This window comes from Orycteropus afer, unplaced genomic scaffold, assembly GCF_000298275.1.
Source record: "Orycteropus afer afer isolate SDZICR_OR568_19922 unplaced genomic scaffold, OryAfe1.0 scaffold00013, whole genome shotgun sequence".
NCBI classification, from domain to species: domain Eukaryota; kingdom Metazoa; phylum Chordata; class Mammalia; order Tubulidentata; family Orycteropodidae; genus Orycteropus; species Orycteropus afer.
Window position 1 is genome coordinate 23,426,279 of NW_006921600.1, and position 10,229 is coordinate 23,436,507.

The following is a 10,229-nucleotide window of genomic DNA, read 5'->3' on the forward strand; positions in this document are numbered from 1 at the left end:
TCCTACTTCCGTAGTGATACTGCCTCGGAAACCCAAGGAGGGGTCGCTATGAGTCGGGGCCGACTCGACGGCACATAACAACAACAACAACAACTGTAGGTAGTAGAATAAGGAGATGAGAGGTGGGATAGCAGAGAAGGGAGCAGGGTGGGGTGGAGAGAGCAAGCAGTTTGTGCTCAACTACTAACCAAAAGGTTGGTTTGAACTCACCCAGTGATTCTGTGGAGGAAAGTCCTGGTGATCTGCATCCATAATGATTACAGCCAAGGAAACCCTATGGAACTCATTTCTATGTGTTACACATGGGCTCACCCTGAGTTAGAATCAACTCAACACCAATACAACAGGTTTGGTGGTGTTTTACCCCCTTCTTGGTTTTGGATTCCTAGCCATCCTCCCAGCTTCTTTTCAGCATGAAATTGCAGCATTCTGTGTGAGAATGTAATATACCACCCCATTGCATTTAGAATATTTGAATTTTCTGTTTAGGCTCATCCCACTGTTCAGATTTACTTGCTCAGCAATGCTTGACAAAGGCCACTGCCAGTAAAGCATACACACTTCACACCAGTTGCTGTTGAGTTGACCCAGACTCATGGTGATCCCATATGTCAGAGGAGAACTGTGCTCCATAGGGTTTTGAATGGCTGTTTTTTTTTTTTTTTTTTTTTTTAAGTAGATCACTAGGCCTTTGTTCTGAGGTGCTCCAGGATGGACTCTAACTGCCAACCTTTTAGTTAGCAGCCAAATATGTTAACTGCTTACATTATCCAGGGACTCTTGCCAGGAAAGCAGCACTGTGTGAATGTCAGCACACAGCATGCCTTCTACTCCCATGGGATGGGTTTGGTTTATTTTGTTTTTTTGTTACTACATCTGTTGGACTTATGTTCATCTGGCCTGAGTCCTTTTTGCTATTTAGTGTTTGTGATTTGGCTGTAACACAAGGTTGACCAGGAGATGGCAGCACATCTTAAACTGTTCATGTGTTTTAGTTTCTTCAAGGAAATAAAGTTGAATCTCAGGGATTCTCAGCCTATGTTAGTTGACATTTTAAGTCAGTTCTGACTCATACTGAGCACTACACAATAATCATTTAAAGCCTCTTAAATTTGTGAAAGTCTTTTGTGTTGTCACCCTCCACAAATTCTATTCACCCATAGTGCCTAAGACACTTGACTGCTAACCAGAAGGCTGGCGGTTCAAACCCACCAGCTACTCCTTGGAAGGAAGGTTGGGCAATCTACTACCATAGTGATACTGCCTTAGAAACCCAAGGAGGGGTCACTATGAGTTGAGTCCGACTCAACAGCACATAACAACTTCACAGTTGAACATATCCCATCTTATACATATATATTCTGTATTCTCTTAGTATATAACTCATAGTGACTGAGTTCTCTTAACCTCCTCTTTTGCCATTATTACTTTGGAGAAAATTGCTTGAGGAATGCACATTTTTAGATTGGGTGTACTTTTTCAAGAAAACATCCCTCAATAATAAGATTGTTGGTTGAGTAGGGCAACTGGGGTGACCTCTCTAATTCTGTCTGTGGGTGTGCCTCAGGGGAGAGAAGACACCAAATGGTACACCTTGATCCTCTTCTGAACATTGTTAAATTCAACTTCAAAATTTCTACCTTAAGCAATGTACCAAGGAGTCCACAAAGTGCTAATTGGATGGCCTCTGCTTAGGCTGGATTTTCTAGAGCAAAACCAGTGAAGTATATAAATAAATATATAAGAGATTTATTTCAAGGAAATGGCTCACACAGTTGTGGAGGCTGGCAAATCTCAAATCCATGAGTCAGATGGCAGGCAGGAGGCTTCTAACTCATGTGGCTACAGGGGCTGACAAACCCAAAATCAGCAGGTCAGATGGCAGGCTGAAGGCTCCTCACATCCCAAGAATAAGCAGTCAGATGATGAAATGAATGCAGGATTGAGAGAAAGCTTTGCCAGAACAACTATTTATATCATGGCTGCAGGCCACACCCACAAGGAAACTCCTCTTTCCAACTGATGGCTGCTCACATCAGATCACAAAATGGAAAGTGATTACATAAGGTCTGCTAAACCAATGAGAATCATGGCCAAGTTGACACATAACATTAAACATCACAACCTTAAGTGCAGTTAGAATAGGTGGCCATGTACTACTGGTTGAGGCTTTACAAGGCCCTTCTAGGGATAGCCCTGAACCTCAATATATTCAAAGGGTAGCATTTCAAATCAATGGAAAAAATAGGCTATTTTGGTAAGACTGGCTATCCATCTGAGAAGAAAATAAGACTGAACATATTATTTTGTTGCTGAGAATACACACAGCAAGACATACACAAATTCAGCAGTTTTCTACATGTACAATTCAGTGACATTGATTACATTCTGCAAGTTGTACAACTTTTCTCAACCTCCTCTTCGGAGTTGTTCCTCCCCTATTAACATAAACTCACTGCCCCACTAAGGTTCTATGTAATCTTTTGAGTTGTTACTGTCCATTTGATCCCATATAACCAAAACCCAAACTCACTGCCATCAAGTTGATTCTGACTCACAGCAACTCTATAGGACAGAGTAGAACTGCCCAGAGGGTTCCCAAGGCTGGAAATCTTTTTAGAAGTAGACTGCCACATCTTTCTCCTGCAGAGCAGTTGGTGGGTTCCAGTCGCTGATCTTTCAGTTAGCAGCTGAGCTCTTAACCACTGTATCACCACAGCTCCTTAACCCCATATAGACAAATCTGAAAAGAGTATGGTACTCAGGGCAGGCATTTATTGTTAGTTAAACTATTATTTGGTTTAAAGAAGACTTCAGAGGATATTCTTGATTTAAGGCTTAAAGAGTCTCTAGGCATAGTTTCAGGAATTCTTCCAGCCTCCATGACTCCATAAAGTCTAAAGCCTATGAGAATTTGAAACTCTGTTTTGCATTTCCCCCTTCATGGAGGGAATTCGTCATACATTCCATATTCTCCCATTCACGACTCACTTTCTTCCTCTGTAACTCCAGATGAATAGAGACCAATTATTATGCCTTGGATGGCTGGTTGCAAGTATTTAAGACTCCATGCACTACACATCCAAAAAAGAGGTAGAACAGAAGCACTAAACACATTATTAGGCCAATTAACTGGCATGTCCCATGAAACTATGACCCTAAACCTCCAAAATAAGAAACCAAACCCCATGAGGTTTTTGGTTGTACATAAGCAGCCTCAGCAGCTACTCGTTTCTTCCTTTTTGTAATTTTTCTAAATACATCTTTGCAAATTCAACTTTTTACAGGTGTACAACTACTTGACAGCAATGACAGTAATCAGCTGTACAATCTGACCCTTAATCAATGTGATATTTCCATCACCATTGACCACGTCTTCCAGTCCCTCCAGCCTCTGGTAACCACTAATAAACTTCGTTCTATGTACATTTGCCTTGTCTTTTTTTATATATAAGTGAGGTCATACAGAATTTATCCTTTTATGATTGGCTTATTTCATGCAGCATAAGATCTTCAAGCTCCATCCGTGTTGTGGCATGTATCAAGACTTCATTTCTCCTACCGACTGAGTAGTGGTCTGTTGTATGTGTGTACCACACTTTGTTTATCCACTCATCTGCTGATGGACATTTAGGTTGTTTACACCTTGTGGCTATTGTGAATAGTGCTGCAGTGAACACTGGTGTACAAATCTCTGAGTCTCTGCTTTCAAGTCTTTTGGGTACATATACCTAGGAGCAGGGGGTGGCTACTCTGTGGTGAACACTTTCGCATGTGGATGTGGTAAAAAAAAAAAAAAAGAAACTGTTTACTACAGATTAGTAACTGATTCACTACAGATTAGTAAGTAAGCACAAGTAAGCCTATGGTTACGTCGCTTCCTGGGGAGGCCATCCCTGTCATGGACTGTAAATCTGAAAGGAGGCTTTGATTCTGTAGCAAGGTTCTGTGGGGCTAGGGAAGAGAGAGATGCCAACCATACCTAGAAGCAGAATCTCTGATGTGAAAAAATGGTGAAACTGTTCACTACAGATTAGTAAAGTAGCACAAGTAAGTGTGTACTTAACTTGCTTATTGGGTAATCTGACATTGCTTAGGAGTGGAATTGTTGGATAAAAATAAGTTTCCATATCAGACAAAGAAGAATTCCAATAAATCAGACACAAAAGAACAAATATTGTCTGATCTAATTTATGTGAAATATCTAGAATAGGAAAATGCACAGAGACCAAAGTATATTAGTGGTTACCAGGAGCTGAGGGGAGGGGAGAATTATTGCTTACTGGGTACTGAATTTCTATTTGGAGTAATGAAAAAGTTTTGGAACTGGATAGTGGTGGTGGTTGTACAACACTGTGAATGTAATAGTTTCATTGAATTACATGCTTAAAAATGGTTTCAATGGCAAATTTTTATGTTATGTATATTTTACCACAATAAATTTTTAAAATTGAAAAAGAAAAAGAATTCCAGGCGTACAAATGATCTAAATGTAAAAAAAGTAAGACTATAAAGGTACTAGAAACTGGTAGCATACACTTACTAAGTATCTACTCTGTGCCAGGCACTACTCTCAATGCTTTGTATTAACTCACCTAAGCCTCACCACAGCCCCTTCACTAATGAGAAAACTAAGGTAAGTAACCAGGGTCATACATTGTAAATGGGAGAGCTGGGATTTGAACCTAAGCAGTCCAGCTGCAGAGCCTCTGCTTCTTCAACTAACCACTATACCATGCTGCCTCTAGAAGATAACATAATTAAGTATATTCACTTATAGTTTGGGGGCAAGGAAACTTCTTGAGCAGGATTTGGAAACCAGAAGCCATAAAAAATTAAGAAGTTTAAGGACTTCCAAAAAGCAAAAGAAATCAAAGTTAACTCACTAATTTGGAGAAAACAATCCCAATAAATAACAGTTAAAAGGTTCATATTCCTATGATGTGAAAAGATCAGTAAGAAAAACATCTAAAAGCAAACTGGGTAATAAATACTTGAAAAAGATGTCCATTCTGACTAGCAATCAAAGGAATGTGTATGAAAACCCAAAAGATGTTTCCATGTATCAAATCACTAGAAATAAAATTTCATAAGGGCATGGGGAAACACATACTTCCTCTCTTTTTGGTGGGAGGGACAGATCCACAAAAGGACAATTGGGCAGTACCTAAAAATTATAAATGCTCATGTCCTTCACCCCAGAAATGATTTCTAGGTTATACCTATTGTACAGAAATACTTGCACGAGTGTGTAAAGCTATGTAAATATAAGGGTGTTCATTGCATTATTACTTATAGTACCAAAAAATTGGAGGCATTGTTAATGTCTGACATTAGGTTATATTATGGGAGCCATATCATGGATTATTATGTAGCCATTAAAATGAATGACATAGGTCTATATGCTGACAGGGAGAGATGATTACATTGTATCATTGTGTAAAAAAGCTAAGAATATGATATGATTCCTTTTTGCAAAAATCTCTTCCATCCCCCATAACCTCAAACTATCTAGAGCTCTATTCCACCTCTATACCAAACTGATAACCGATCTGAATGGAGAGAACTAACTTTCAGTGTATTGCTTTTCTATTATTGTATTGTTCATGTGCTATAAACATTTATTATCATCATTTAAGAAAACCAATTCTGGTTAATTAAGGAGAACAGAAATGTATCTTGGAAGGATATTAGGAGCTCACAAAATGGACAGGAAACAGAGAGCAAGCTTACAGACTCAGTGTGTAGGAATTGGGCTGCTCTGGAGACTACAAAGGCCTCTGGGTGGCTGTGCTAAATGATCTCTGCCCCATGAGTCAGCAGCCAGGACACTCCATTGTGCGAGTGGGTCACAGACCATCTCCTAGCTGTGCTTGTTCAGAACTGGAGGATTCTATTCCCCTTCAGATTTCATGATGGGAAGCAGGCACCTAAATTTGTCTGCTTGCATGCAATGGAGAAGATGTAATTCCTGGAAGGTAATCAAAGAGTAGGTAGGAAAGAGACCTAGATCCTGCACAGGCCCCAGGTGACAGCTATCCACTAGAGTTCACCTCAGGCTGTTTGGCCTCCACCTCTACTTTCTGGGACTTCTGAGGGCAAGGCCATGGAAGTAGACTGGTGATTCAGTCCTGCACACGGATGAACTCATATTTGGGTCTCTGGACATCTGAAAATCCCTGGACTTTTTTCATGGTAAGATGTTCCCTTTGGCTTCTATTTCTCCTCCTCTCCTCCCTTGTTTTTTCAGTATGGCTTACCAATGACTTAATCCTAAAGAGGCTCAAAACATCTAAGAATATGCTAAGTTGGAGCCTTTCTATGGATGGAATCCAGAAGGAGTTGTAAAGGTAAAACAACAAATGCTTGACAAATGTCAGGCTCTAAAAATAAGGGTAGTTCCATCAGGTTCCAAGCTAGGAACATGAAGCAATTCTACAGTTACTCTGAGGCATTTTACTTTAATCCTTTCATATAGAATTTTAAGAAATAATTTAACTATTTAGTACATAAAAGTATATGTGGCATCATTTTAAATAATGAAGCATAATAATAATTTAAGAACCATTTGAACTTACCATCTAATTTGTGGGCCAGAACATTACTGTAGTTTTGAAGCCCCTATATGCTCCTCATAGATTTCCATCCCCTGCCTCTCTCATGTCAAGGTTACTATTCTGTTTGTCATTCTCATGCTTTTTTTTTAAAAAAAAAAAAAAAAGGAAAGAAAATCTTTTTTAACAAATATATATATATAGTTGAAATCAATGTGGCAAGTTTTTTGAAAAAAAAAAAATTAGTTGCAATGGAATCAGGTTCAGCTCATGGCGACCCTATGTGTGTTAGAGTAAGACTGTACCCACAGGGTTTTCAATGGCTGGTTTTTCAGAAGTAGGTCATCTGGCTTTTCTTCTGAAGTGCCTCTGGGTGGACCTGAACCTCCAACCTTCGGGTAGCAGCCAGGTGCTTTAACTGTTTGCACCACCCAGGGACTCCATATATCCCCTAAACAATCTATATTTGGTTTTGCATGTCCTTGAGCTTTATAAAAATACTACCTGTATGTAGTCCTTTGTACTTTCTCTTCCCACTTGTTGTTTCTTTGAGTTTCACCCATGCTATTGTGTCACTTTTTTTCATTTGTTTTCTCTGCACTATATTATTCCCACATGTCAATATACTGCAATCTAGCTATTCTTTCTTCCTAGAGACAAACTTCTGGTTTGGTTGTTTCTACTGTATCTCTGTTTTTTATTTCTTTAATTTCTGCTCTTATCTTAATTATCTTATTTGTTCTCGTTTTTAAGGCTTTATTCCATTATTTTTTTCACCTATTTTTTTTAAAAAAATAATATTTTAGGTGAAAGTTTATACTGTGGATTAAGTTCCCATTTAACAATTTTCTTACAAATTGTTCTGTGATATTGGTTACAGTTTTCACAATGTGTCAGCATTCTCATTATGTCCATTATGTTTGTATTGTTTGCATTAATCTAGCTCCCCTGCCCTTCCTTACTGTCTGTCTCATCTTTGTTTTAGGTTAAATGCTTGTTTTGGTTACCGAGTACCGCTCTGACAAGACTATACCACAAATGGGATGGCTTGAACAAACAGGAGTTTATTCTCTCACAGTTTGGAGGCTTTAAGTCCAAGTTCAAAGTGCCAGGCTCTAGGGGCTGTGTGAAAGCCCCTTGACCTTGGGCTTCAGCTCTGCCTCTCGGTCCAGGCCCACTGAAGCTAAAGGCATCTCTTCACTCAGGCAGCTACTGGCTGCTGAGGCTGACAAGCCCAAGGTCGACAAATAAAATGGCATAGTCCTGATGTTACCAAACCACATAGCAGGCCATTAACTCAAGTCCATTGTAACTCCCAGGGTCAGCAGAGCATAGCAGGCTGCTGAACAACAACATAAGCTACATACAGGGGCCAAGTGTGCCATAAACTAGAGATCATTCCCAAAGCTGCTGCTTATATACAGGAAACAGACCACATACCCAAAGGCAGCTACTCAGCTGCTCACAGTAGATTCCACCGTGGAGTTGATTACCACCAGTCTCATCATGGGGAATACTCCATCAGCTGCCCAGCCACTCAACCAGGCCCAGCCAAGTTGAAACACAAACTTAACTACCACGATGCGTTTTTTCCTTTCAAGGAGTGCACCTCCCTGGTGTAAGTGTTCACCTCCTGTTGTGTTGTTGTTATGTGCCATGGAGTCGGACCTAACTCATAGCGATCCCTCCTTGCGTTTCGGAGGCATTATCACTATGGAATTAGATTGTCCAACCTGCTTTCCGAGGAGTGCCTGGTGGTTTGAACTGCCAGCCTTCTGGTTAGTAGTCAAGTGCCTTAGGCACTACACTACCAGAGCTCCTGTTTACCTCCTAGGTCTGTCTATTGTTTGGCTGAAGGTGAAGCCACAGGAGTTAGTTTAATTCCAGGCCAGAAGGGAAACTGAGGGGCCACCACTTTGAGGGTTTTACCAGTCTCTATCAGACCAGTAAGCCTAGTCTTTTTTTTTTTTTTTTTTAATATAATTTTGAGTTTTGTTCCACATTTTTCTCCCACTCTACCCTAGGATCTCCAATTTTGATCCCTTTCCAAGTGATTGGCTGTGGTAGCCAGGCACCATCTATCTAGTTCTGGTCTCAGGGTCATATAGGCTGAGGTTCACATGGTCCACTAGTTCCTTGGACTAATTGTTTCCATGTGTGTGATATTTTATTCACTCTTCTTTGCTCTGAAAGAGAGACCAATAGTTGCACCTTAGATAGCCACTTGCAAGCTTTTAAGACTCCAGTAGCTAGTCATCAAGTAGGATGTAGTGCAGTGTTTTTGTGTACTATGTTGTGCCAATTGAGCTTGATGTCCCCTGTGACCATGGTCCTGAACTAACTCCCTCAAGGGCTTTAGGGTAAATATTTATTGTCACCTATATTCTTTTCTTTCTTTCTTTCTTCTTTTTTGTCATGATTTGTGTGAAGGTTTACAGAGCAAATTCACTTTCCATACAGCAGTTCACATACAGCAGTTCACATACACTTTGTCTCATGGCATTGACTACAGTTTACCACAATGCAACATCTCCCCTCCCACTTCCTATTGATAGTTACCTCTTCCCTGTGTCCATCCTCCATACACTCCTGCCCCCTGAGCTGTCTCCCTGTGTATACGCAGCCTTTCTTTCTCCCGTGATTGCTCTCTCCAAGGAGTGTATCTACCTCAGATAAATGTTCGACTCATATGCCTGTCTTTTGTTTGGCTGGAAGCCACAGGTGTGGGTTCAATTCCAGACCTGAAGGGCAGCTAGGGGCCATAGTCTCAGTGGTTCCACCAGGCTCTATCAGACCAACAAACCTGGTCCTCCCCCCCATTTTTTTTTCCAAATGATTGTAAGCTTTGTTCCACATTGTTCTCCCTCTCTATCCAGGATCTCCTACATAGATCCCCCTCTGAGTAGTTGACAGTGGTAGCTGGGCACCATCTAGTTCTTCTGGTCTCATAGTCGTATAGGCTGTGGATCGCATGGTGTGCCAGTCACTAGGACTAATTGTTTCCATGACTCTTTGGTTTTCTTCATTCTTTGCTCTGGATGAGGAGAGACCCATTGTTGCATCTAGATGGCTACTTGCAAGATTTTAAGATCCCAGTCACTACTCACTAAAGTAGGAGGTGGAACAATGTTTTGCGTAGGATGTTATGCCAATTGAGCTTGATGTCCCCTGCAACTATGGTCCCGAGACCATAGGTTCAACTATTTGGTCCCTCTGGGTAGCTGGCTGTGACTAAGAAGTGACTGTCACCTATATTCTTAAGTTAAATGCTTAGCTCATACATTTTCAGTCTTCCTTCTTTCCTAACAGGACAATTTAAGTTCAGAATCTCCCATTAAATACAACTATTGCTGCATCCCACATGTTTTTATATGTAGCATTTTTGTTACTTAGTTTTTAAGTATTCTCTAATATACATTGTAATTATTTCTTAATTTTTTAAATTTTTTTTATTGTGATTTGGGTAAAGGTTTACAGAGCAAATTTACATACAGCGGTTCACATATACTTCGTCTCATGACATTGACCACAGTTTACCACAATGCAACAGCTCCCCTCCCACTTCCTCCCCATAGTTATTTCTTCCCTGTGTCCATCCCTCCATTCACTCCTGCCCCCTGAGCTGTCTCCCTGTGCATAAGCAGCCCTTCTTTCTCCCATGATTGTTCTCTCCAA